This window comes from Vulpes lagopus, chromosome 8 (assembly GCF_018345385.1).
Source record: "Vulpes lagopus strain Blue_001 chromosome 8, ASM1834538v1, whole genome shotgun sequence".
NCBI lineage: Eukaryota > Metazoa > Chordata > Mammalia > Carnivora > Canidae > Vulpes > Vulpes lagopus.
This window is the reverse complement of record NC_054831.1, coordinates 92,948,801-92,976,429: the sequence shown is the minus strand read 5'-3', so window position 1 is coordinate 92,976,429 and position 27,629 is coordinate 92,948,801. Positions and strand designations below refer to the sequence as shown.

Sequence of the window (27,629 nt, the reverse complement as noted above, 5' to 3'; positions counted from 1 at the left end):
TCAGGCTCCCAGTGCATGGAGCCTGCTTCTCCCTCTGCCTGTGTCTCTGCCTCTCTCTCTCTCTCCTGTGACTATCATAAATAAATAAGGAAAATTTTAAAAAAAAAAACCTAGCCTTTCAAGGGCAACTGGATGGCTCAGTCAGTTAATGTCCAGCTCTTGATTTTGGCTCAGGTTGTGATGTCATGGCTCATGAAATCAAGCCCAGAGTTGGGCTCTGCACTCAGCAGGGATTCTGCTTGAGATTTTCTCCCTCTGCCCCTCCCGACACACGCATGCACTCTCTCTCGAATACATAAATCTTTAAAAACAGAACAAAACAATAAACCTAGCCTTTCATTTTTTCAGTCCCTTTGAGTTTCCCTTGGAATCTGCCACAATCAATTCAAAAATAAGATGGTAATATATGGTTCTGAAGCCCAACACCAGCATTTCTTCTTTGTTGCTGTGTTGCCTTCATTTGAGACCCTTGAAGATAAGAATACTATGGGATGAGGTATCAAATCCAGCTCAGATCCTGTTGTGTTACTGAAGAACATCCCAAGAATGCCAAATCTGTGTGTGCTCATCCTGAGCTTGCACAGGCTTGCTTTGGCTTCCTGGAGAAGCCTCTTGATGGCTTTGGACCTTGAAAGTCATTGAGCTGCAAAAGAGAATGGTGACACGAGGAGGCATGGACACAAGGAGACACTCTATTAATAAAGCATTCACCTTCCCTCATCCATAAGGCCTCAGTGTCCTTACTGTTTGTCCTGTGTCAGCAAAGAACCCCAGACAAAGCAGTGTGCCTAACCAGGAAGCTGGAGTGGCAGAGAGGCAAGACCATGGGGGAGGACTGAAGGGAGCTTCAAGGACAGAAGATTAGCCTTGTGAAGCAGGTCTCTTCCCTGCCTCTGCTATGTTGGATTCCAACCCAAGCCGGGAAGCAACTGTGCAAAAATGGGAGGGCTTAGGTTGGCTAGAGGTCACCAAAAATAGAAGATTCAAAATGCTTATGTGCAAGGAATGATGAAGCAGTCCAAAACATTTAAAAAGAGGGCCATTTTCATTGTCAATATCAAGAAAGAACACACCCACACTCAGCTCTTTAGTACCGTTGTCTAAAACAACTGCAACAGGAACAGGAACAACAAGCAGTTCTAACTTTCAGGAAGATTCTACCCAATCCATTGTTTCACCTAAAGGCCTTCAACCTCTTCCCCCTACCCAGAATCTCACCATCACGCACTCATTCTTATTCTCAGCCTTAAGGAGGGGAACTGTAGCCCAGGACATGCTGACAGCTTCACTTGGAGAAGACTTACTCAGAGCCCCCTAAAATATGTGGTTTCTGCTTTCCCTGAAGTGGTTTGCCTGCCAGGCTTCTGTGGTCCCACCACAATAGCATCTGCTAACCCTGTATTCACCTAAGGGGGCATGCTGTCTCTACTCTAGACCAACTGTCCCTGAGCAAAACTCACAAGACATTTGATTTCAGTGCCTATCATGCTACCCAGCTACCTCCCGCTATTTAGGACCTCAGTTCCCTCAGTGAAGAGGTTGGCCTAAATTGGCTGAGAAGTTCTTTGCACATCATGTGTCCCATGACATTCAGAAAGTACTCAGCTTCGGATCTAGTACCAGCTCCTACCAGAGCTTTCCCCACTTTAGCTGCTCAGGCCACAGACATTGAAGCCTCCTTGATCCCTCTCTCTTTCTCTCTCTCTCAGACACACACCCCCAACACACACACACACCCTTTGTCTAATCCAGCTGCTGATGCTGTCAGCTCCACCTTTAAAGTGTATCCCATATCTAAACACTTCTGACCACCTTCATCCCCCTAATCTTCATCTCTCACCTACAATATTGTACCAGCCTCGCCATTTGGTCTTTTTACTCCTATCGCCATCACTCAGTTCTCAACTTTGCAGTCAGAGCGATCCCAATACAGTGTGAATCAGATCAGATCACTCACCCACCAAAGCCCCCTATTTCACTCAGAGTAGAAACCAAACACCTACCTTCTAGAGCTTTTAAGATTCCTACCTCAAGACCTTTGCACTTGGCTGTTTTCTCTGCTCCTACATTTTATGCCAAATGTCCACATAACTTACTTCCTTACCTCCCTGGGAATTTACTCTACTGTCACCTTCTCATTTGGGCCTATCCTGGCAACCCAACTTGAAATGGCAGTGCCTCCTACGTTCTCTATCCCTTGTCCCTACTGTACTTCCTCCATAATTCTTCCATCACACCATGTGCTGCATTTGTTTTCCTCCTGCCCCAATTAGAATGTTTGATCAATGAGAATAAGGTAAGGAATTTTGTTTGTTTGTTTTTTTTGCTATGATGTCCCCAATGCTTAGAACATAGTCTGACATTTGGAAGGCCCTGAGAACTATTTAACTGGATTAATGAAACAAGGAATAGCAAGTTCTTTCTTGCAGGAAGTACAGAGGTATAGAGCAGTATACGCTTTCCTTCCTTCATTCCTCAGTCTCATTCCCTTCTTAGCTTACATTTGCTACTTATTTCTTATACCTGATATTTCTTGGAAGTGGCAGAAGGAGGGACCACATTCCAGTGGCAGTCTGCAAGGGTAGTCCTTGGATTAGAAGTATACCTCATATTACATAACACTACATTTCTCTAGTGGCAAATCCACTCTTCTGTGTCTTAAGCTTATTTGTCTGTCTGCCATTCTTAGCTCATGTTAGAACTTGCCTATTTGAGAAGCCAAAATTGAGATTTGGGATTCAGTATTTTGAAAGTCCATAACAAATACCCAAATAAATCCATCTAAAACTGAGCTTCCAATCCTCCTTAGTTTTGAACTTCAAGTCTAAAACATCTTTTAAACTTCCAAGGGGAGAGGTTCAATATGCAGTTAGATACATGTGCCAATGTCTGTGAGGAATGAAAAAAAAAAAAGGTCTGTTAAAAGAGTCTTAAGGAGGGCCGCCTGGGAGGCTCAGTTGGTTAAGCATCTGCCTTTGGCTCAGGTGATGATCTCAGGGTCCTGGGATCAAGTCCTGCATCAGGCTCCCTGCTTAGTGGTGAATTTGCTTTTTGCTCTGCCCCTCCCTTCACTCTTCACTCTTGCTCTCTCCCTCTCTTGCTCAAATAAATAAATAAAATCTTTTAAAAAATGTATTAATGATGAGAGCCTATATGTGGAAACTTGAGGTTGAATCAGATGTAAAAAGTATTTTTTTCTCAATTACTTCCTCCTCCCTCACTTATTCACTCATTTATTGACTCAATATCCATGTTATACAGTCTCTTCATGGAGTAATCTTCAAACAAACACAGTTAGCAACTCAAACTAAACTTAAAAATGATCTTTGCTTTTTTAAAAAAGAATTCAGTTTGATTAACATATAGTGTATAATTAGTTTCAGAGGTAGAATTTAGTGATTCATCAGTTGCATATAGTACCCAGTGCTCATTCCATCAAGTGCCCTTCTTAATGCTGATCACTCAGTTACCCCATCCTCCCACCATCCTCCTCTCCAGCAACTTCAGTTTGTTTCCTAGAGTTAATAGTCTCTTGTGGTTTGATTAGAGAAGACCCAGAAGATCCATGAAGCATCTCACCACCTAGTTTCCCCCTCCTGCTCCTAGAGAGGGGACCACACACCTGGAAAATGAGTTCTTTCTCTCACATTGGGATTTCCTGGTGAGCAAAATTCCCCATTTTATTATATGATATAGTGACAAAGATAGTGAACCAATATTTGCAAATAGTTCAGAACTCCTATGGAGATATGAAGAGAGTTATGCTCTAAGACAGAAGTTCTCAGCATGAGCTACATAATACCACCAGGGCTATTTTTTAAAGTACTACTATCGGGATCCCTGGGTGGCACAGCGGTTTGGCGCCTGCCCTTGGCCCAGGGCGTGATCCTGGAGACCCGGGATCAAATCCCACGTCGGGCTCCCGGTGCGTGGAGCCTGCTTCTCCCTCTGCCTGTGTCTCCGCCTCTCTCTCTCTCTCTCTCTCTCTCTGTATGACTATCATAAAAAAAATAATAAAATAAAGTACTACTATCCATGCCCCTCCTAGATAATCAAATTTAATTGATCCAGGGTGGGCCTGGTAATAAGTAGTTTTTAGAAGCTCCCCCAGGTTGTTTTTATGTGTAGCCGAGGTTAACAATGAATGGTCTAAACAAAAACTGTAACCTAGTTTATCTTTTAGGCCAACAAAATGCAGTGATTTTAAGTTGAGATTGAAGTGATAATGAACTAGATGAAGTGAGAAACAGAAGGATGTGAGGGAACATTCTGGGCAATGAGAATAGCCATGAAAAACAAGTTAATATGGAAATCCTGGTTTTAGAAAGCTAAGAGCAGCCTCCACAACCATTTTAGTTGTTCTTTAGAGTGAAGGAGTTATGCCCAAAAGAAGAACATTCCTAATTTCCCACAAAGCCGTATAGGAAATGACCTAAAGAAAACAGATCTTCATACAAAGCTGGTACTGCCCTGTGACTGATTGGGTATGTACATAACAACCTTTCACTTCCCTGAGTATATACAGATTTAATTTGCGATTCTTGCACATGTAACTACTGTGTTTGGGACTGATACCTCAGGAGCCCTCAAAAGGAGTACTAATGAATATAATTCCACCTTGACTATGAGTTTTCAGAGACAAAGGTGCTATGGAGAGGATACTGAAACTATCCATAAAAAGGTGCTCATCCTGAATTGTGAAATGCTAACAAAAAAAATGCAGGATTTGACTCTAATATTACTAAAAGCTACAGGAAAAAAAATGACCTTTATTACATTTTCCCCTATCTTCTGAAGGCCATATCTCAGTAATCATTTTAACCCTCACAGCCTCTGAAGAAAGTTTTGTTCATACTATAATCATGTCTGGGGCCTAATTTGATTGATGTGCAAATCTCCACTCCCTTAGTTCTAAACATTTTTTGTTTATTTTCCATTTTGTTCTTGTTTTCCAATTGCTAATGGTTTGGGAGAATTAATGGCCCAAGGGATAAACAGGTTTTGTTTCTAAGCATAAAGGCTTTATGGTCTTGCTAAAGAATTTTTTTATACACTATATAATTCCCTCTTCTGCTGATGACAAAAATGGTGCTTGCAGGAAATATTTGTCTTCCCATATGCCTTGTGCTAGTCATGAGGGAAACAGAAATTAGAATGACCTTAAATCCTTGCACCATATTGTGTCTTTACTTCAAGCTTTCATGGTATCGGGGGACAGGGGAGAGGGAGAGGGAGAGGAAAGTTGTTAAAATAACGTGAACTTGGGGTAGACTTTCCAATGTAAATATCTTTTGAATTTCTTCTTTACTCTGAAATGAATTATTTGAAACACAGCACTCTGTTATAACAAATTTTTTGTTTTATCAGGTCAAAGACAAGAGATTTATTTTCAAACTGGAGCAGAAGTTTGGGGTCATAAACAAAACTTACAAGTGTTTAGTGCCTTTCAGAACATTTGATGCCATCTCTTTAAACTCATATAGTCAATAAAAAAAATATATATATATCCAACTCATAGAGTGAATATATTTTAAAGAAGCTCACCTTTGTATATACCTATATGTAAGCATTAACTTCTAAGTTGCCTTGAGGGGGGATGGGATACTGATGGAGTTGTTTTCACTAGACAACATTTTCAAGGTAACTTTGCTTTGGAAGTAGTAGAAAGAAAAAGTAATTTTATTTTGCAAATATTTGGGTACCTATTATGAAACAAATACAGTACTAGAGATTGAAGATATGTATAAGTCATGATATATGGCTTTGAAGATCTTTTACCTGAGCTGGCCCTTGGAGCATGGGCAGGAGCTAGCCAGTAGGAAAGGAAAAAAGGTAGGCCAGGTGGGCGAAATATATTCAATGACACAGAAATATGAAAAGCTCTAGAAAGTTCCAACAGGAAGGAGATCTTCAGGGTAATTGGAACACTTGATTCATGTAGGAAAAAATGGAAGACAAGTCTAAGATGATGAATCAGAAGGCAGCAGAGTGTAGTAGTTGACAGCAGAGTCTGTCTGAGATCAACCCCTGGTCTCTTAACCAGGTAGCTTTACTCTCTACCTTTTCCCATCATCTGCAAAATGAAGATGATAACAATATCTCATGGATGCTGAGAATAGTGCCTGGCATGATTTGCAAATTAAGGCAACAGTTTATCCTGAGATGGTAAGAACTAATGTTAAAATTATGTCAATGGGAAGGAAAGGCCAATTGCAAGAGATGTTTCTCAGGTGTATTTAAAAGGCTTACCAAATGATTGGAATGGAGTGAGTGAAGAATAGAACAGGAAGGAAAAGTTCAAGAATGGCAATCATGTTTTTAACTTGAGAAACCCTAGATGGTAGGGCCTGTGGTTGAGATCAGAATATAGAAGGTGGAGATCTGTTTTTGACATGTTGTGTTTAAGGTTCCCACATAATAACCAGGTAAAGTTTCTCAATTAGAAAATAAGTAACAGAGATCCCTGGGTGGCTTGATGGTTCAGCGCCTGCCTTCAGCCCAGGGTGTAATCCTGGGGACCCAGGATCGAGTCCCGCGTTGGGCTCCCTGCATGAAGCCTGCTTCTCCCTCTGCCTCTGTCTCTGCCTCTCTCTCTCTCTCTCATAAATGAATGAATAAAATCTTGAAAATAATAGGAATATTAAGTTTGAAAAATAATAAAAATAATGAATTTGACAGTTGTCAGTACAGAAATGGTCATTGAAGTCAAAAAAGGAATTATAAGATGAGAATACGTAGAGAGAGTTTTCTCAGTTTTGGTGCTATTAACATTTTGGGGTGGCTAATTCTTTATAATTCGGGGAGGGGGGCTAGCCTGTACATTCTAGGATGTTGAGCAATATCCCTGGCCTCCACCCACTAGATGCCAATGGCTCTTTTTCCCTTCATCAACAAAAAAGGATGTCTCCAGATATCACCAAAGCTCTCCCCTAGCCCCAGGGCAGGGAGGGTGGTGGAGAAGGGTCCCTCATTGAGAACCTCAGGTTATAGAGTAATGATGATGGAGGGGGACACTTGGGAAAATTATACTCAGTTTCTGAATATATTAATTGCAAAAAATCATCACAGTAACAGATATTGTTTTAAGAGCCATTCTGAAGCAGTCAAATGCTGAGCAAATGGTATTTCTTATGATTAGCCAAGTTAAAAAGTCCTTGTGTATTATAGGTGAAATTGTAGGATTTTTTAGAGCCTTTCTTGTTATAGAAGTGGTTTGGATCATTAACAAAGGATATTCATCCATCTTCACTAGGGTCGGCAGGTCTTCCTCACCTCACACACAAATGCTCAATTTCAGATGGTGAAGCCAAGCTCCAAATCCTAGACTACTTTTACCCAAGGTTGCTCTGGCTGTTGAACTAGATGAAGTATTTCAGATCCCTCTTGTATTCTCAGCTTCTCAATTCTTTCTGCTCCTCCTCTATCCCCAATAGGGGAAGCTAATGCTAATGTCAGACAACATGTCTGCGGCTGTTCATAATCTTGGCTGTCATAGTTGCTGAACAAGAGATTTGTGATAGCATATATCTTGGTGTTACTAGGAAACATTTTTAAAAAGGCAAACAAAAACAAAGTCAGACCCTGGGTCCTGGCTTTCAACAGCAGTAAATAATTCCCTCTATTCTCTTTCACACGAGGCCCTTTTCCACATATAGTTGAGCTATATCTCAAAGGATGTGCCTCAGGACCAAGTGGCTCCTGTAAATCAAGGAACTTGCTGTAGAAAATGGCATAATCTCTATCTAGAAACTATTCCCCACAGCCTTTTGCCTTGGGGAATAATCATTAGTGAAACTGGCATTGCTCTAATTTTAAGTCCGTTTCTCCTCTTGGATGTACCTGAAAGTTGTTGGTCTTTGTATGTTTTTTGTTTGACTCTTTATTTTTCTCTCCCCACCCCCAGCCAGATAATCTCAAAAAGCAAAGATTTACTGCCTGGAACTGAGAGTCACTGTTCATTCAGCCAACAAAATCTGGTCTCCAGCTAACGTTGAAGGCAACTGACTGTGAGTGCCTCAACCTGTTGAACCTGCAAAGGCCCCACCTCCCATACCACTGGCCGTGGCATGGAAAATTCCTGGGCACAGAAGGGTCAGCCTACAGACAAGGAATCAGCCAGCCATGCTCCTCTGGGCACAAGGACCTTGGCATCTAGCCAACCACTGTCATTAAAAGTGGGGGCTTTTATGTTAGTTTTTCTTAAGTTCATGTTTCGGGCAGCTTTTTATTATGATGTGATTTTTTTTTTTCCAAGGCCAGGCCTCCACCCTCACATCTTTGGTGGAATGTGTTAATAATTTGCTCTAGGGAGATGAAAGCCTCTTTGATACAAGTAGAATAAACACATGGAACACTGCTCAAAGGTCTAATTTCCACAATAGGAGCCCAGTTTAGGGACTGAGAGTTGGATGGAGAGAACAGTCTCATTTCTGAATCACTTTTCTCCCACAGTGTCCCTCCTTTGCCTCTGCAGCTCTTTCCTGACTTGTCCAACTTAGGACAATGCCAGCATGTGCTCTAGGATTCTCCAGACATTTGGCAGCCAACAAAGGCCATCACTAACTGTTGTAAATCCCTCCACAAGTCCTGAAACAGACTGTAAAGGCAATTTCCTTCTGGATGGGGTTACTTTGTGTGAGCCGAAGATCTTTCTAAGTGCTAAATTAAGACTTAACACATTAAAGTGGAAAAGACATCATTGAGTCCAATTTCTTCTTTTTATAATGAAGATGTGAATGCCCAGGAAGATCATATGCCTTGTCTAGAATTACACAGGTCTTCCAAATCCCAGCATGGATTGTCCTCAAGACCTATGCTATTACAGTCCCATGGTTCCCAAGGACTGGCAGAAGTCAAAACAAACAAAAACCCTCTTCAGCGTTTCTCTAACTGCCTCTTTCTGTGCCCATCCCCATTTTGAGGTGCTTCTCTCCACCAAACTCTAAGCACTACCTCAGGAGTCCATGAGTTCTCTAGAATCTCACTCAGTTGCTTGGTCTCAGTAGTCTGACATGTTCCAGGTGTCTTACCCATGGTTCCCCAAAGCTTTCATCCTATACCCTAAAGGCCCTGCTTTCTGAAGTTGAATGACTTCTCAAAAAGACATCCTAGCAGACAGTGAGTCAATGAGTTACCTGTCTCAGACCCCAGGTAGTTCATAGAAATTCCTCTCCATTCATAGAAATTCATTCAAACATCCTGAAGACAGCCTGGAGAAGACTTGAACGTGGCTGTAGTTAGTATTTCTTGGTGACCTTTGTACTTGAGGCCCTTTCAAGTTTTGTTTTGATATTCATTCATCAGTAGGTTTGAGCACTTCAAAGGAATTGGTTTGGGGGCAACTTATAGTCTGGTGGAGAGTCCCAGTTAAGGGGTCCAGAGACCAAGGTCTGGGAAATGCTATCAACTATACTTGACCTTATGAAGCTACATAATCTCCCTGTGCCCTGACTTCCCAACTATAAAATGGGGATAAAACCTGCTCTAACCCATGTCTCAGGATTGATGTGAATCTAATTAGACAATAAATATTAAAGTAGTTCCTTAAGTAACTAGATGGGAAAGAGTCTTATTATTTAAGGTGGGATTTTTTTAAATCCAATAATCTTATGGATTTATAAACAATGGATAAATAATCCTACTTATAGTAGCTATTTCATTAATGGCAGACTCCTGCTTTAAGCTTCATTCCATGGAGCATGAATTCATGTGTTTTTCAACATTCTTATGATGAATTTTCTATGTGAATGTTTGCAAGATTTTTTTTTTCAGGCACCAAATATCCACTTTTCAGCCACTCTGATCCAAAGGTTATCCTACATTTCTTTTCCAAAATGTGAAACATGACAGTAATCAATCCTCTTTTCATCCAAATTTTGTAGCTTTGATCTTCATTATCTTAACATTCAAAATATATAGATTTTTTTTATCATCAAAGTCATAAAATGTGTTTTGGCCCAGACACCTCAAGAGATTAAAGTTCACTTCTTCAGTTTCTGTCAGATTTTTCCTTTGTAGCAATTTTCCTGAATGTCCTGAGGCCACATTCCTCAGACGTATCCTCCTCCTCAACTGCTGTCCTCCTTATCCTTCTCCCTCTCTGCTGTACACGTAGTCCTTTCTAGAACAGACAGTTCAACAATTATTTGAGAAAAATCCCACTTATTGACCAATTGTTTAGTTCCTTATGGCTTCATTTCATCTCAAAAACAGCATTTTAATTTGCATTTTTAAATTGATACCCTTTCCAAAGTTGAAATGTTCCTAAGAAAAATTAGCAGTGTTTTTGGTCCACTGATAATTAGTGACATCTTGCCCCATAATACTTGGCAGCCATGACAGTTTGAAACTTCTGCCTGGAATTTCTTACTGAAATTAGCTCCTTGACCATTTATGTTCAACAAAATAGTAATATTTTTTATTCTTTCCCAAATCACACCCTTGCTGCATGTACTTTGAGAATAAGCTTCCTTCCTTCCTCAGTTACCCCCATGGAGAAATGACCCATGATATGCTGCTCTTCAGAACCTTGGAAATCTTGGTGCCAAGGTGCCAAATAGGCAGGGAGAACAAAAACAAATCACCAAAAGGGCACCAGAAAGAGAGATGGGTAGCTTCTCTTGACCCAGCTGTGGGGTTGCCTTTCAGGCACTGGGCAAACCATTTTTATGTGTGTGCCACCTCTACCTAAGCTGTCTCCTCCAAGCTACTAAGCAAAATGGTGTGTGGTTTCTAAATCCAACTTGGTGAACCTCAAGCTACAAATTAGTTTGTCATTAATTAGTGATCTCCCACAGAAACAGAGAAATCTCACTGACCTCCAAAGAAGTTGTGTGAATTTATTCTTGCTTTGTAGTTTGCTTAAAAGAGACAAAGCATTCTGTAAAATGTTAACAAGGTCCAGCCTTGGGGATTTACAACTGTTTACCTAGCACTGTTGCTCCCACTGCTAGTCTGTCTTGTCACTTGCCCAAGTCCTGCCCTTGTTTCATCCTCCCCTGACCTGAAACAATACGAGAACATCAATATGATGACCCTAATAATGGTTCCTTTGTGTTTGTACCATTGCTTTTCACCCAAAAATCCTTCAGCACATAAACTCACAAAGCCAGGAGCCCTGTATCAACCTGCTCTGTTTCTGGAAGGTGGAACACAGGCTTGTTAATTCATATGAGACTGAGGACAGAGTACATTTTCCATGTGTGGCATTACAGGAGTTAAGTGATTAGTCCTCAGACTAATCACCAGAGAGGGGAATAAATTGTGGCAGAATTTAGCCTGTTTCACAATAGGCTCTGTCTGTGGAGTTATCTTCAGAAGTCACCCTCTGTTACACACTAGATTAATTGTGTTGATACTCACTATTAATTGATAACTGGCTGGGACTTTCCACTCCAAGAAAATGGCAAAACAAGAAGCATTCCTTTGACCTGTACTTTTCTTCTGAATCAAATTAACTCTGGGGCCATCCCTTTGAGGCAGTCAAGTGCCTTCATTTGTTCAATATGAATTTATTAAATATCTGCTTCCTTTGAAGTCTTATATGTGAGAAAACAAAAGTACTTTCATGCCAGAAACTGGGTATCTTGCTGAAAAGAGAAAAGATCCAAACGTGGAAATAGTAGTCCAGGTGGCACACGATTAAATGCCAAAACTAGTTGCTCACTCAGTGGGTGTTGTGGGGTCCCCAAGAGAGAAGAATGAATGGGAGTCAAAGAGGTCTAGGAAAATTCACAGAGAGTGGACACATTTCTGGAGAGCAGACCAGTGTTCTAGGCAGCAAGCACTGCTGAACGTAACATGTCTTTACAACAGCCTAAACAAAATTTGGGTAAGGTGGAAAAGAAGAGACAGGGCTTAGTGGTGGGGGTCACTTGGCTGCTCTGGTCTAAGGAGCAGGTGATCTGGTGATCTGGTCTCTCTCTCAAGTTGATCAGGGCCTGGTGTGCTCCAAGGCTGGCCCAGACTCTCCTCAGCAAGCACTGTCTGCCACCCCAGAGCCCTCTGAGCCTCTTTAGCACCTTCCATCCAAACCTAGCCACTGCTTCATCACCTTCATGGCACCAGAGAGGGCCCCAGGAGGCTCACAGTCTTTCCACACAGAAACCGAGGCACAAAACCTCAGGGCCTCCACTGTCTGATCCTTTATGCTATAGCCTGGTTTCGTGGCAGATGGAAATTTAGTTTCTTTCTGGGATCCTAAGAAAGTGAAAGCCAGCTTTCTTTGCCATCATTGCTCCCTGTACCTATTCAAATACCACCAAGGCTACAGAGGTCTTTTTATCTGACTCTTCCCTGGGCCCCACCCCCTATACGGAATAGGACTCTCACATATGCCCTCTGCATCCTATCACTCCTCCACCATAAAACAGCAAATTCATGGCCTCGATGTCCTGGAAGAATGATTCTTTTCTACCCCATGGGAAGACAAGTCTCCAAATCTTGGCTTTTAAAGGGAGAAATATAAATTTTTATTCTTGAAAATCTACTCTCAATCTACTCTTAAGAATCTACTCTCAATCTACTTTTAAGAATAGGTTCTGTTTTGAGTACCAGAAGCTCTTATCTGGATTTTCATAATTGGAAAAGTCTGGGTTTTTTTTTTTTATCCAACCCATCCCATTTCCCCACTACCCCACTGAGACTCGTGCACAAAGATACCACCATTTTTGAGCATGCCTGGTCAAAAGGAGAAAATAAGTCTAAAGGCAAGAAAATAGCCCATTTATATCTTCTGGAGTTTAAAATGACATGTGAAAGGAAAGTTAACAAGACTTCTTAAACTAATCTCGCCCCAGTGAGATTTCAGAGACATGGAAACTTGGTCTATATAGTCATCCAAAACACCTGTTTGTTTTCTGTAACATGAAAGCTACATAGGAAATTATGCAAACCATTTGGAAAGAACATGTTCCTTCTGCAGAATGGGCCCTTTCCTTTCCAGATCTAACTTTTGCTTTTAGGTAACTTGTTTATGTTCCAAAAAACCCTCAGTGTTAGGAGCACAATAGCCATCAAGACTTATTTTTAGAAAGAACACCACCACCCTATATTCTGAGACTCTTTTCACTCTGCTTTACTAAGAGATCTTATCTATTATTACGTTTAATCTGTCCATGTACTACACAAACACCTGATTCACAGCCCTTTGACCATTACTGGTCTAGTGGTGACCACAATCTATAGAAAATTTTAATGAGTCATGAATGAGTCTCTGAAATATGTAGGCCTCTACACAAAATTCAGATTAGACTAACCAACTGCCATGGGCTAAATTGTGTCCCCCATCAAATTCCTATGTGGAAATCCTAACTCCCAATGTGACTGTAATTGGAGATAGGGCTTTTAGGAGGTGATTAAGGTTAAATGAGGCCATAAGGATAGGGGTCCTAATCTGATAAGATTTATATAGCCTTATAAGGCTCTCTTCATCTCTTCCACATGTGTCAAGGAAAGGCCCTGTGAGAACATGGCGAGAAGGCAGCCATCTACAAGCCAGGAAGAAAGCCTTCACCAGAAACCAAACCCTGCTAGAACCTTGATCTTGAACTTTCCAGCCTCTAGAACTGTGAGTAAGTAAGTAAATTTCTGTTCCTCAAGCCAATCCAGCCTGTGGTGTTTTATGGCAGCCAGACTAATACACCGATTAACATGAAGGATAAGAAAGTTTTATTCAGCATCATCTTCAAAGACGGTCTTGAACACCATTATTAGAGGGGTGTGTGTGTGTGTGTGTGTGTGTGTGTGTGTGTAGAGAAGACATTTTATTTTGCTCTGAAGTATGCTCCTGGATTTGTAAACATGTTTACTAAGAGTAAATTTCCGGTGTTTTCTGCATGTTTATTTTGATTGATTGGAAGAACACAGTGGTTTCTTGAATAAAGCTGGGAAGTAAGTACTAGCCTAGTATCAAATGTTGCTCACAGCTTTTTTTTTTTGCAAATAATCTACATCAACTTATAGATAATTTGGGTTCAAATATAAGGAATACTGTGGGTTACTCTCACATAGGATGTTGATAGTAAAGAGGCTCATTCATTTATTTTAAAAAGAAAGAGGTAACAATTGGGGCATTTAGAAAGGGAGTTCTCCTTTCCTTGTTTTTAGTTTTTCTTTTTTAAAGATTTTATTTATTTATTCATGAGAGACACAGAAAGAGAGAGAGAGGGAGAAGCAGTCTCCATGCAGGGAGCCCGATATGGGACTCGATCCCAGGACCCCAGGATCACAACCTGAGCCGAAGGCAGACACTCAACCTCTGAGCCACCCAGGCGTCCCTGTTTTTGGTTTTTAAAAAGCATGTATATTGTTGTTGTTTAGTTAGAACTAATACCTTTAGCTGCTTTACCTCTAGTAAGCCTCACAACAACCCGAGGAAGCAGATATGTTGCCTTTGCCACTTTCTATTCTCATGACCTTGGGCAAGTTCTTTAAACTGGTTTTGCTTCAGTTTCCGCATTTGGAAAATGGGGATAATATTAATACCTTTCTGTAAGGTTGTTGTAAAAATTACATGAGATAATATATGTAAAGTCTGTAGAAGAATACCTGCTCAATACAAGTTCCATCAGTGATAGACATGTTAGTGTTATCATTACTATTGTTTTTAGTATAACGGTTATGTTATAGATCTGAAAGCTAAGTAAGTCTCAGAGTTGTCAAGGATCATGCCTGAGATCACATAGCTAGTAAATGACAGATCCAAGATTCAAATCCAGATCCATCTGATGTCCATGTCCATGCTCTACATGCCTACCACCTTACCCTGTCTCCAGCTAACTAGATGTGGGCATCGTGCTCTTACAAACACAGAGCTGAAGAATACTCAGTTGACTAGAACTCCTATCTTGCTCAGAAAAGGAATCCTTTTTTATTGAAAAAGAGCTGGACCTTTCTTTTCAAGGGTCAGCAGCTTGGTCACTGCCTCAGAGCAGCAGTGCAGAGTTGCCTTCATCTTTCTCTTAGAACTTCCCTTCTCACCCTGCCTCCTGGATGCTCATAAATCAAAGAAATAGCAACAACATGGAAAGACTAAATAAACATTTCTTTAAGGATCATATGAGAGGGGATTTTTCTTTTTCATTAAACGTTTGATAACAACATGTTAGGCTTTTTGATGTTACTTTCCTGTATTTTGGACTGGATAAAAGTATGTGACTCATAGAAATGACCATGGAAGGAAAAGCAAATGAGTCACCTTGCCCAGCCCATCTGGATCTTCCCGTGGGCCATGCCCCTGGGAGCAGCATCCCTGAGGGTCAATCCAGCCAGCACTCCTCATGCAGCAGCGGGGGCTGCATAGGACAGGAGTTTCTTCAGGAGACATTGGAATCTCAGAAAAGGAGTGAGTCAGGGAAAGTTAAACATCAGAGCCTGAAGGAGTTACCCTGTAACTTTTCCAAAAAACATTTACTGCTATCAGCTTAGAGGTTTCTTGTCCATGTTTCATCTCTTCCAACCCCCAAGTACACCCCCACAGCAGAACACTCTCTCCTTAGTACTATGCACACTTCAAAGGGTTGCCGTCCATAGTACTCTCCTGCCCTTTTGAGCAAGCTTGAGGCACTTAGATTTGTGTATTTTTCCAACAGATAAATCTCTGTTCCCATTATTGTTTTTATTGCTCTATTGGAATTTGTCCAGCATGTATCCTTCTGGTACCAAAGTGCCCTGGTTAAGGCTTCGGTCTTTGGTCTCTGGGAGTTGGAGAGAGAATTACTATATCTCTCAGCCCACTTAGCCTCAAGTCTTTTGAAACTTCTTCCTTTTAGTCATCTAGTCGGCAAACCACGTTTAAAACCTAAGCTGCTGTCCATTTTTGTGCAATCTGAGTCTCTCTCTTGGTGTGCTATTCTCTATATTCATGTTTACTTTTCTCAATTCAGATTTTGGTGTTTGGAGACCTTGAACTTGAATTCCTACAGCCCTAATTATTTAGCTTATGGACTTTGGGCAAGTCGATCAACCTGTTTGAACCTTAGTTTCCTGATCTGGGACAAGAGGATAATTCCCATTTCCTAGCATTGGGTGGGAATTTGTAGCTGGGTGAGTGAGGACAATGCTGATCTTCTCCAGTGGGCTTCTTGCAGCCCACATCATTCAATAACTTATTTTTCTCCAGGGACAGCTTCCCTTGATAGTCCTTCAGGGTGATTAAAAAAAATTCCTCTCATATTTTATCTCAGGAGAGAGATTTTTTTCTGTCTTCACTAGGATTTGTAATTATGCTACTGTTTATTTCCTGATACCAAGAACTGACTTAAGCCTAAAATTGAGCAAGTAGCTTATAGCTTATTCCTCTCATCCAAATCAATAATAAAAATTAAAAATGATGTCAGTACTTCTGTTGGTGTTTTTATAAATCCACTTAAAACTTCTCTTGCACAGGATTTATGTAAATTCTATATAAATGCAGACATGTAAACTGAAAAGCAATAGAAAGGCTGCCAATACATACATAAGTAAATTTCCTAGGAACATTAAAACCTTCAGGTGACTCTAAAAAATAATACTTTAATCTCTGCTCCATTAAGAAAAAAGCAAACAAAAAAGATAAAGCTCTCAATATAATGTGCTTTTATTTTGTGAGTGTTAATTGGCCTTAGGTATGTTTATATTTATTTTTTTCACCTGTTCAGTGTGTTAAGAGATAATTTCTTGTAGACAGTTTGATCCATTTTAAGTTTGATAACTTATTTCCTTCTTTTTAGAATGATATACAGACTTCTGACAGTCAACCCTTAGATATTTGTGCAGAGTTCTCCAAAGAAACAATTCATTTATAATTGTCATTTAAAATTCACCCAACAATCTCCTCCTTCAAAGTAGTTAATATTCCAAACATCAATTGTGGAACAATTTTATGTTCATCTTAAAAGAAGCACAAAGGAGCTATATTGGGATCAATCTTCTATTTAAGGTAGGTTTGTTGTTTTCTTTTTTCATAGCTACACACCAAATCTACCTTACTTCACTCCTCTCCCCCAAATAGCAAATGATCAACAACCGTAAAGTAGGTTATATTTCTGTAAACTGTTCTGCTATCAACCCAAGGCTTGTTGTGTTGCCTGAGACCTGTGTGTCTATAAAGTGCTCTTAATCCATAAAAAGGAATTGGAAATCACAAGCCCAGCAAGCGTTGAACCAGAAGAAATAGGAAAGCAAAGTGTTCACATTCAACAAACTGTGTTCGTGATAGATTATCATCCTATTCAGAATATGAATTATGACTAAACAAATGATTAAGCTAAAAATAAAATATGTATCTCAATTCTTTCTTAATTGGACCATTACTTCTGTGGAGAAAGGGGGTTTCAGATAGAGTTGACTAGTAGTTTTCACCACAATTAAAGCACAGTCTAGGGCAGCCCAGGTAGCTCAGTGGTTTAGCACTGCCTTCACCCTAGGGCCTGATCCTGGAGACGAGGGATCGAGTCCCACATCAGGCTCCCTGCATGGAGCCTGCTTCTCCCTCTGCCTTTGTCTCTGCCTCTCTCTCTCTCTGTGTCTCTCATGAATAAATAAATAAAATCTTAAAAAAAAATAAAACACAGTCTAACAATTGCTCACCCAAATCAATCTATTGAAGTAAATTGTTGTTATTAATGTATTAATGACAAGATATAAAATATCAACAAGATGAAATCATTATGCAGACCAGAGAAAGCAAGGAGGCCAGGCAGCTGAGTGAGTGAAGCAGGCTGAAGGATAAACTGGAGAGCTGGCCTCTGGCTAAGGGGGCAGCTGCTACTTCATTCCAGCCATTTCATGTCAAGTAGAAATGTAGGTTCAGAAGTCTGTTCAATCTTTTGATTTTTCAAGAGAACCCCAAAATAATAGTTTTTTTTAAAAGTGTGAACTCTACTCATATTCAAATCTTTAAACTCATTCGATTTTTTAAAGGATTGGCTACAAGCCTGAAGGAACTTCAGAACTGGGGGCAACATTCAGCTTCCGTGCTGTTAATATGTGAACTTTAATTTAAATTTATATCGCAGACACTTGCTGAATGCTGACCAAACTTGTTTCTTCTCCTTTCTGAGCACACAGCTAAATTATATTTCTCAGTCTCCCTTATAGTCTGCCCAAAAGAATGTGGGTGGAAGCAATGGCTATTACTATTAGGCTTTGTCCTCCACTCCCTCCCTCTCTTCTCTGCCAGCCCATGCCTGAGGATCCAGGGTGATCCCAGGGTCCCAGAAGATGGCATAACTTCCAGATGTAAGGACCCAAACACCCACATGGAGGAGACTTTCCTGCTCCATTCCTCCACTTCAAAGAACCTTGCATTGAACTGTGAGAGGAAGAAATAAACCTTTTTAAAAGCCCTTGAAATATTGGGGGTTTTACAATATTTAGCTGATTTTGATAAATATAGTTTAAGAATTTCTCCATTATGTGTCAATAAGGGGGGACTGTTAGCCCAATTTGTTCTTTAAGCAGCAAAACCTCAAAAGTAATGAAATATTTTTTTGTGTGTGCTGACATAGTACATGAAGAAATAATGCTAATATTTTAAGTCTACTTTGGTGTTTTTTTGAGATCACAAATGGAAGTATGTCTTCATAACCAAACTGCTTTCATTAAGAAGCTTCACTGGTAGATATAATAAGCCCTCTCTCTGTATAAAATGCTCTGGAGCAAAGACAGGGTGAGTTAGAGATGACTGCATTCTACAACCATATCCGTAAGCCCTTTTCTTCTTCAGGTTATCTTTTGCATTTTTGGCTGACCTAAAATCTCATCACTTCTTGAATAGCCTGAATAGCCATGTGTCGAGTAGAAATTATAGTCCTTCCTCCCTCTCCCTCCTACATTTGGTTTTTCTGTCTCCACCTACATAACTCTTATTTTTAACATTCATCCCAGAGAGAAATACTAATGCATCAGAATGTTTTAACGATTCCTATTTAAAATCATTCCTTCTTTTGGAAACTTGAGTAATTTCTAAATCAGTAAAGAATGCACACATAGCAAATAGGGAAAATATTTCAGAATGAAGTTTTATGACCCATCTCTGCTTCATTGTCAGAATGAAGAATTCCATTATCCACTGGAACATGGATAAAAAAAAACCCATGGATTATAAAAAGATTAGCACTGTTCTATGGTGCTCTCTTACTACTCCATTTGGTGCCCAATGTAATCACAAGACTACATCACTACTTTCTGAGTCTACAAGTATTTTATTTAGATACATGCCCAGTATACTAATTCATTTGAAAATGAGAAAAAAACCCAGCAAAGTAGCTTTTAAATAATGATAGACATTTTCTTTTTCTTTTTTTTAAGGATTTATTTATTTAATTTTGTGTGTGGTGTGTGTGCACAACCAAGGCGAGGGGTAGAGGGAATGAGAGCGAGAGAGAGGATCTCATGCAGCTTCCCTGCTGAGTGCAGAGCCCAATGTGGGATTCAGTTTCAGGGCTCTGAGGTCATGACTTGAACCAAAATCAAGAGTCAGAGACTCAACCAACTGAGTCACCCAGGCATCCCAATGATAGACATTTTCAAATGAATTAGTATACTGGGCATGTATCTAAATAAAATACTTGTAGACTCAGAAAGTAGTGATGTAGTCTTGTGATTACATTGGGCACCAAATGGGGTAGTAAGAGAGCACCATAGAACAGTGCTAATTTTTTTATAATCACCATAAGTCAGACCTTGGTAGAATGTCATATCCAGTTGTGGTTCATAGTGCAGAAGAAAATGCAGTACTTGGTGAAAGTTTAGAGGAGACTCACAAATCTGATTAAGAGAATGATAACAAGATCTACCTGAAGAAATAAAACTTAAGCCACAGTTTCCACCTGTATGAAGGGCTTTGCTTCCTTTCTTTGGAAAGGGAAAAACATACAAGAAAAAAAAAATGGACACCAGGAGATACACAGATGGGCAATAGGCATCAGAAAATATGCTTACCATCACTAATCATCAGAGAAATGCAAATCAAAACCACAATGAGATGTCACCTCACACCCATCAGAATGGCTAAAATCAAAAAGACTAGAAATTTTAAGTGTTGGTGAGGATGTAGAGATAAAAGAACCATCATATGCTATTGGTGGGAAATGTAAATTTCATTTACAGCCACTATGGAAAACAGTATGGAGGTAAAAAAGAAAGAAAGAAAGAAAGAAAGAAAGAAAGAAAGAAAGAAAGAAAGAAAGAAAGAAAAAGAAAGAAAGAAATACAAGAAAAAATACCATATGATCCAATAATTTCACTATGGGGTATTTACCCCTCAAAAAACAAAAACACTAAATTGAAAAGATACATGCACCGCTATGTTTATTACAGTATTATTTATGGTAGCTAAAATATGGAAGCAACCTAAGTATCCATTAATAAACAAATGAATAGAGCACTGGGTGTTATGCTATATGTTGGCAAATTGAACTCCAATAAAGAAGAAATAAAAAAATAAAAATAAAAAAGACCAAAAAAAAGGATAAATTGTGGTACACACACACACACACACACACACACCATGTGCCATAAAAAAAGGATGAGATCTTGTTATTTGTAACAATATGGATGGACTTAGTGGGTATTATACCAAGTGAAATAAATCAGAGAAAGACAAATACATATGATTTCACTTATATGTAGAATTTTAAAAAAAGAAGAAATGAATAAGCAGACAATAAAAAATCAGGATCAGGGATGCTTGGGTGACTCAGTGGTTGAGAGGCTGCCTTTGACTCAGGGCATAATCCCAGGCTGGGGATCAAGTCCCACATCAGGCTCCCTGCATGGAGCCTGCTCCTCCCTCTGCCTGTGTCTCTGCCTCTCTCTCTGTGTCTCTCATGAATAAATAAATAAAATCTTTAAAAAACAAAACAAAAACATCAGAATCAGACCTATAAATACAGAGAACAAATTGATGACTGTCAGAGGGAAAGGGGATTAAAGGATGAGCAAAATAGGTGAAGTGGAGTGGGAGATCTAAGCTTTTGGTTGTAGAATGAATAAGTCATTGATATAAAAGGCACAGCATAGGGAATATAGTCAATGATGTTGTATGATGACAGATAGTAGCTATCCTTTTGGTAAGTGTAGTATAACATGTGGAGAAGAGAAACACTAAATTGTATGCCTGAAACCAATGTAACATTGTGTGTCAACTATACTCAAATTAAAAATATTTTTAAAATTTTAAGTAGGCTCCATTCCTACTGTAAGCCCAATGGAGAGCTTGATCTCACAACCCTGAGATCAAATCCTGAGCTGAGATCAAGAGTTGGACACTTAACTGACTGAGCCATTCAGGTATCCCCCAATAAGAATTTTAAAAAGAAAGAAAGAAATGAGCTTAATTTTCACTTTGTGGAAACTTGAGTTAGACAGTGGGCTGGCCAGTGCTAGGGGGGCATTCCTGTAGCATTCTTGCTCACATCTGAAGAGTATATCTCTACTAATATCACTCTACTGCTCTGCTCATCACACTGTCTACCACCTAATTTAGATTATTGTCTATTTCTTTTAGGGATATGCACCCTCCCTATATCTGTGGGCATCATGAAAAATGAGTTGCCTCCTCACCTATTCAATGTTAACTCAGAGGTGAGCAAAACTGATACCTGAGGCCTGGAAAAAATTAGTGATAGAGACAAATAGTTGTGATTCCTTAGTCTATTTTGTTTATCATCCCGATGTATACCCAACATAGCCTTACAAAATAGGGCTTCTAGGTAAGCACTATCATCCTCACTTTACTGATGAGGAAATGGAAGCATGGAGAGGTTAAGTGACCTGCCCAAAGTTACAGAGCTAGCAAAAGTGGAAATAGGAGTTAAAACCAGACAGTGTGATTTTAAAATCATTTTGTCTTAACTATGAGACCATATTGACAATGCTACATAATTACTGGGAATGGAAAGCATCAACCACCACCGCATTTTAAGTCACTTTTGAACTAGGTTCATATCTCCAAGCAGACTTTGAATTAGAGACCCCTAGAAAATACAGGTGGCAGAAACATGAAAAAAATTGTTTTAAGGCATTGGTTGCCAGTCTTTAGACTGAGCAAAATATGAAGGATTGTCCAAGAAGATCTAGATCAGTTTCTGAATATTAGGAAATGACCTGAGGATGACAAAGATCTGAGACAAAGCATGAAACCAAACCAAAATTGAGTTTCCTAAACATAATTTTAGTCCTATCAGACCGACAAGCCAAGCTTTGTAAATCGGACAGGTGTGGGATTCATTATTTTCTTGATTATTCTGCTTTTGGTTTTCATAGCTTTTAGAAGTCTTTTGCCAATTAAAAATAAGAACATCATTTAACTGGCTTGTTTTGAGGCTAAGGGGTAGAGGACCCTAGATGATGCATGAGGTAAAAGGAATAAGAAAAAGAAGAGGATTTTGGTTTTGCCCACACTTGAACTCTAGAGGGAGAAATAGTGGATTCAGGGCAGCCCAGGTGGCTCAGCGGTTTAGCGCCGCCTTCAGCCCAGGGCCTGATCCTGGAGACTCGGGATTGAGTCCCACATCAGGCTCCCTGCATGGAGCCTGCTCCTCACTCTGCCTGTGTCTCTGTCTCTGTCTCTGTCTCTGTGTCTCTCATAAATAAATAAATAAACAAAATCTTAAAAAAAATAGTGGATTCATAAGCGGTTATAGCAGAAAAGGTCAAAGTAGAATCCCACGGAGTGGGAGACACTCAAGTCAAGGGACTGCTTGACTCAGAAATCATTCCATGAAAAGACTTTTCCCTTGGAGTGGCACTCATGTGTACCAGCCGTGAAGCGCATTGAGTTTAGTAGGTGAAGTTGTTTTCTTTTACCTTCATACACACTCAGCCTTTCATCAGAACTGCATATGTCATACAAACTGTGGAATGAAGATCATCTCTTTCCCTGTATAAACCCATCAAGGAAATGGGTCCTTTCAAGAAAAGACTTCCTTAAAAGTCAGAATCAAGAAAGAGGAGGTTCAAAGTTTAGGAAAAATGCCAACCAGGTGGCAGAGCCCTAAGCAGTCCAAACTGACTTTAAAATCAGTTGCTGTCAGTCTTCTAATATTGTCATTTTTCAAGATTGTCAGTTTAGGTCTTTTGCATTTCCATGCAAATTTTAGAATTAGCTTTTCAGTTTTTACATACCAAAAATGTCTGATAGATTTTAGTTGAGATTATGCTAAATCTACAATTCAGGAGTTAGCAAACTTTTTCTCTAAAGGGTTAGATGGTAAATATTTTAAATTTGGCAAGGTGGGAGAGCAAAACAGCCATACAATAGATAAATGAATAGGCATGGCCATGTTCCAATAAAACTGCTTACAAAAGCAGGCAGCTTTGAACCATGGACCATAGGTTTTTGACACTGTAGCAGAGAAAAAAAATTTTCCTTCTACTCTTCTGGGTTCTACATCTGTGACCATGAAAAGTAACTGATAAGACTAAGATAGACTAACAACAGAAAAACAAACAAGTTTATTAACAAACAAGTAGTGCATATACATGTGGGAGAAACTTAGTGATGAATAAATGGAAGGAGTGGTTAGACCATGGGGTTTAGATAGAATTTTAACAAAAGAAAATAAATTTGTAGAGAAGTGACAAGACAGGAAAAGAAGTTTAGGCATTTAGGGGTGACATACTGTGGGAAGGTAAATATAGAGAGAAGCTAATGGATGATGAGGGCTAGTTAGTAAGTTTTGTTTGTTGTAGACTTCTAGTGGCATCTCATCTCAAAATATAAGGTTGTTCTCCCATCCTGGTAAGGAAGTGAGAGGAGGACACCTCCACAATGGGAATTTATGTTTTGCTTTCACACAATAGGATGGGGGCAGAGAGCTTATCCTGTGTCTACTTTTTCTTAATTGCATTTAGCTCAAAATAATCTTTATTCCAGAGTGGCATATTTTGGAGTGGCATACTCTGAACCTCTTTCTTCACTATAGATCAGTTGACATTGAACAATGTTAAGTTTTCTAATCTGTAGACATAGTATATCTCTCCTATTGAATTAGATCTTCTGTATTTTAATTCAGCAATGTTTTATTGTTCTCAGTGTACAAGTTCTGTACATTTTTGTCAAATATATGCAAACCTCATGATTTTTTTTGTAAATGGATTCAAATTAACTTCATATCAGTGAAATTTCTTTCTGTAAAGTCTCTTTTAGGGAATATGGGAATTTATAATTTATGCCTTGTCAAGAAAAATATTACTACTATTTTGCTTACTAAGTGATGTTCAAATATGGAAATGGAATAAAATTAAAAATCAGCATAAACCAATCTGCCCTTAAAATCACATTAATTTTTCCCTCTGATTTTGTCCTTCTTAAAAAGACTTTTTAGAAAAGGAACCGAGGAACAGAAAATATAGAATTAAAATTATAAAGAATCAACTTTCCACAAGTCACCGTTAGAGAGCATGAGAACTGCTGCATACTTTATTTTGAATAGCTACTTTAAAAAAATTACTTACCACAATGTAATTTGTAATTATATTTTGCTTAGAACAACCTTAAGATGAGTTTGTAGGATATGTATATGCTTTTGGGTGGCTATAAAGTTAGGACTGGGATTAAGATGTTGCCACAAAAAATTCCCAAAGTAAAAAGCCATAAACAATGAAGAGTACTTTGTGCTGTGTGCATACATATGGTACAGTGGTAAAGAACATGAGTTTGGAATCAGAGCCCTGATTTCAGTCCTGGCTCTGCTACTCTCACTCTCTGAGACGTTGGACAAGTCATTTAAAAATTCTGAGTTCGAACTTCCTCATGTATAAAATGAAAATAATATCATTACCTACTCCATGAAGTAGTGGTGAATATTGTATGAGATAATGTGTGAAACATTCTTAGACATTTCCAAGAATGTAGTAAATGATCAATAAGAGATAGAGACTATTATAATGTTCTTATTTATGAAGATATTGGAATCCATGATGATGATGATGATGATGATGATGATGACAATTATTATAAAACTTACATATATGACAAATTTGTTCTGATTTCCCCCACCAAAAACCTTAATACAAACAAGAAAAATCTCTGATAAATGTCTTCAGATTTCAGTAGTCAGCTGGAGAGGGGTGGGGATGTGAAAAGATGAGAGAGATTGATGGTATAGAAGCAAACAAACAATAATTCTTCCTCACTGGACTTCAACCTGAGAAAGGAAGGCCTAGAAAGGAGCAAAGGCCAGTCCTGACACTTTTTATTCCATAACAATAGGAGGAAACAGAATCTCTTAAGAGTCTTCACTTCTGGTCTTTTGGCTTCCAAATCCACTATTCTGTTTTATGTCAAAGCTGAAAATGAATACTAAGAGTTAAAAAAAAAATGCAGCTAGTGGGCTTCTCAGGAATTAGGATTTCCCCAGAGAGAAGTGGTTCACCTTCAGGTAAGACCAACAATAAGCTAACTGTTGATATCCAGTGCTCAACATACAAAGACTAGAGGTTAAATCTGGAAGAGTTTGGAGAAGTCAGTCCATTTTCAGTAAGTCTTTACAGGAAAAAGCAGTGAACATGATCATGATTTATGTAGATAAATTTAGCCACTTTTAGTATGAAAAATGGTCTGCCACGCAACATAAACAGTCTTTTGTATAACTACTTTTTAAATACATCCATTCATCTTTCATCATATTTTATTACTGCTGCATTTTATTATAAACATCATGAGCAGGATCATTTACAGGGAAAAGAGTTAAGAAAGTAGCACTTACTCATGAAAGGCAGTGATGAAATGCTGATACAAATGTGTGTGTGTATATATGCAGATTTTCATATCTCTTTTTGTCTGCCTTTCCATGTCCTAATTTCCTCATGTAGAATTTCTATCAGAAATGTTTGTTATTGGGCAGCCCAGGTGGCTCAGTGGTTTAGCGCCGCCTTCAGCCCAGGGTGGGATCCTGGAGACCCGGGATCGAGTCCAATGTCAGGTTCCCTGCATAGAGCCTACTTTTCCCTCTGCCTGTATCTCTGCCTCTCTCTCTCTGTGTGTATGTCTCTCATGAATAAATAAATAAAATCTTAAAAAAAAAGAAATGTTTGTTGTTCTCTTCAGGATCCTCAGAGTTCTTTCTTGAGTGAAGTAGTATGCCAAAAACAGTGCCAGACACATCCTAAACATTTATTTCAATTTCCTTTCATTTAATTATGTTCACTTGAGTGTCTCTCTAGGAACCTTGGGAAAATATCTTTTTGGTATCCACATCGTTTCATCTCACAATACTCAAGTTCAACTGAACAAAAATCTTGATAATTCCTATGAATGCTAGCTTTTTCCATACTTCCCTCTCCAACTCAAACTTCCAGGGAACCTGAAAAAAAAGGGGGGGGGGTAATTTCAAGGTCCACACGGCAGAAAAAATCCTTCAGGTTTCAAAGATGATCCTTCTAAGCATGCTATGCCCATGTTGTCTATGAATAGATCTACCTTCTCCTGTTTTCTGCTACCAGTTTAATTTCTCCTAATTCCTGGCTGCTGTATACCTTCCAGAGGTCTTTTACTCTTCTCCAAAAACTTGGGGATTTCCCAAAAGAATCTTGGGTGTGGGCTTTTAATCTATTCTTTACTCTTACCACGTGCCATTGGCAGTTGTTTACTGAATGTCTACTATGTTGGAGGCATTATGCTAAGCATAAAGGATATTATAAGACATATTTGGGGGTGGGGGAGGCACACATGAAATCAACAATATATCATAATTTCAACAACTATAATGTGACGAGGTTTTATATAGGAGTATGCATCTAAATATGGCTGGGAAAGAGGAGGTTAGAGGAATGTATCTCAGAGAAGGTGATGTTGGAGAGACAGTGTTGTGAAAGATAATTAGGAATTACCCAGATAGAGAAGAAGGAGGAGGGACAGAGGACATTATAGGCTGGGAGACCAGCATGTGCAAAATTCTGGAGGCATCAACCAGTGGGTTGATTTGAGGAACTGTAGTGACTCAACAACTGAATGAAGAGAGGTTTTGTTTTTTTTTTTTTTTTTGAAGAGAGGTTTAAGGAGTGGATGGAGATGAGAATAACATGTAGCTAAGGGGTTGACTGCATGACTTAGGAGAGGTGATTGGATACAACTTTATTTTTCCCTACCAATGACCCTTCCAATTTATTTAATGGGATAATTTTCACCTGCCTACAAAGGACATAAGATCTGAAATCCTGATTTCATTGCCTGCATATTTCTAGAATGTCCAGTCCAGTACAGGGGCTTTCAGATTCATTGAGAGGTAGGACTTCTTCCCACTCACTGTGCTAAGACCTAGTTAATGGTTGCCTGCCTCTGGCAATATGGGTGTGATTGATTCAGTTCTCTCTGCGTCCCCACTTGCTCCCCCATTTACTAGCTCTTCTTTCTGACCCAGCCAGGATTGAGAAGGATGTGAGAGAGAGAAGTAAAAGAAGAAGGCAATTCTTAGTTTACCAGGTAACATCGCACTTTTGGGTTCAGTAGATGCTCAAAATGGATCTCTCTCCATGGGAACTTATCATGAGTTCCTTTAGAGCATACATCTTTCCTGTGTTCTCTTGACTCAGGCAGATGTATCTCTATTCTGGAGGTCGTATACAGCTCCTTCCTGAGCCCTTAGGAATCCAACAGTGACACTGGCATTGATATAGGCATATAGATCTGCAGGTTGGGACAC

General features: G+C 39.3%; 1 protein-coding gene across 30 annotated transcripts in view; it reads left to right on the top strand.

Annotated features, from left to right (window-relative positions):
• Window positions 1-27,629, top strand: part of ANKRD55 (ankyrin repeat domain 55) — a 519,390-nt gene that overhangs the window by 323,054 nt on the left and 168,707 nt on the right. For 22 of the 30 annotated variants that reach the window (XM_041765900.1, XM_041765892.1, XM_041765874.1 and 19 more), the window contains 2 exons: window positions 7,904-8,006; window positions 13,451-13,575. The gene's annotated coding sequence lies outside the window, so the exon portion shown is untranslated. The remainder of the gene's footprint in view (window positions 1-7,903; window positions 8,007-13,450; window positions 13,576-27,629) is intronic. The other 8 variants (XM_041765896.1, XM_041765888.1, XM_041765884.1 and 5 more) reach the window with 3 other exon arrangements.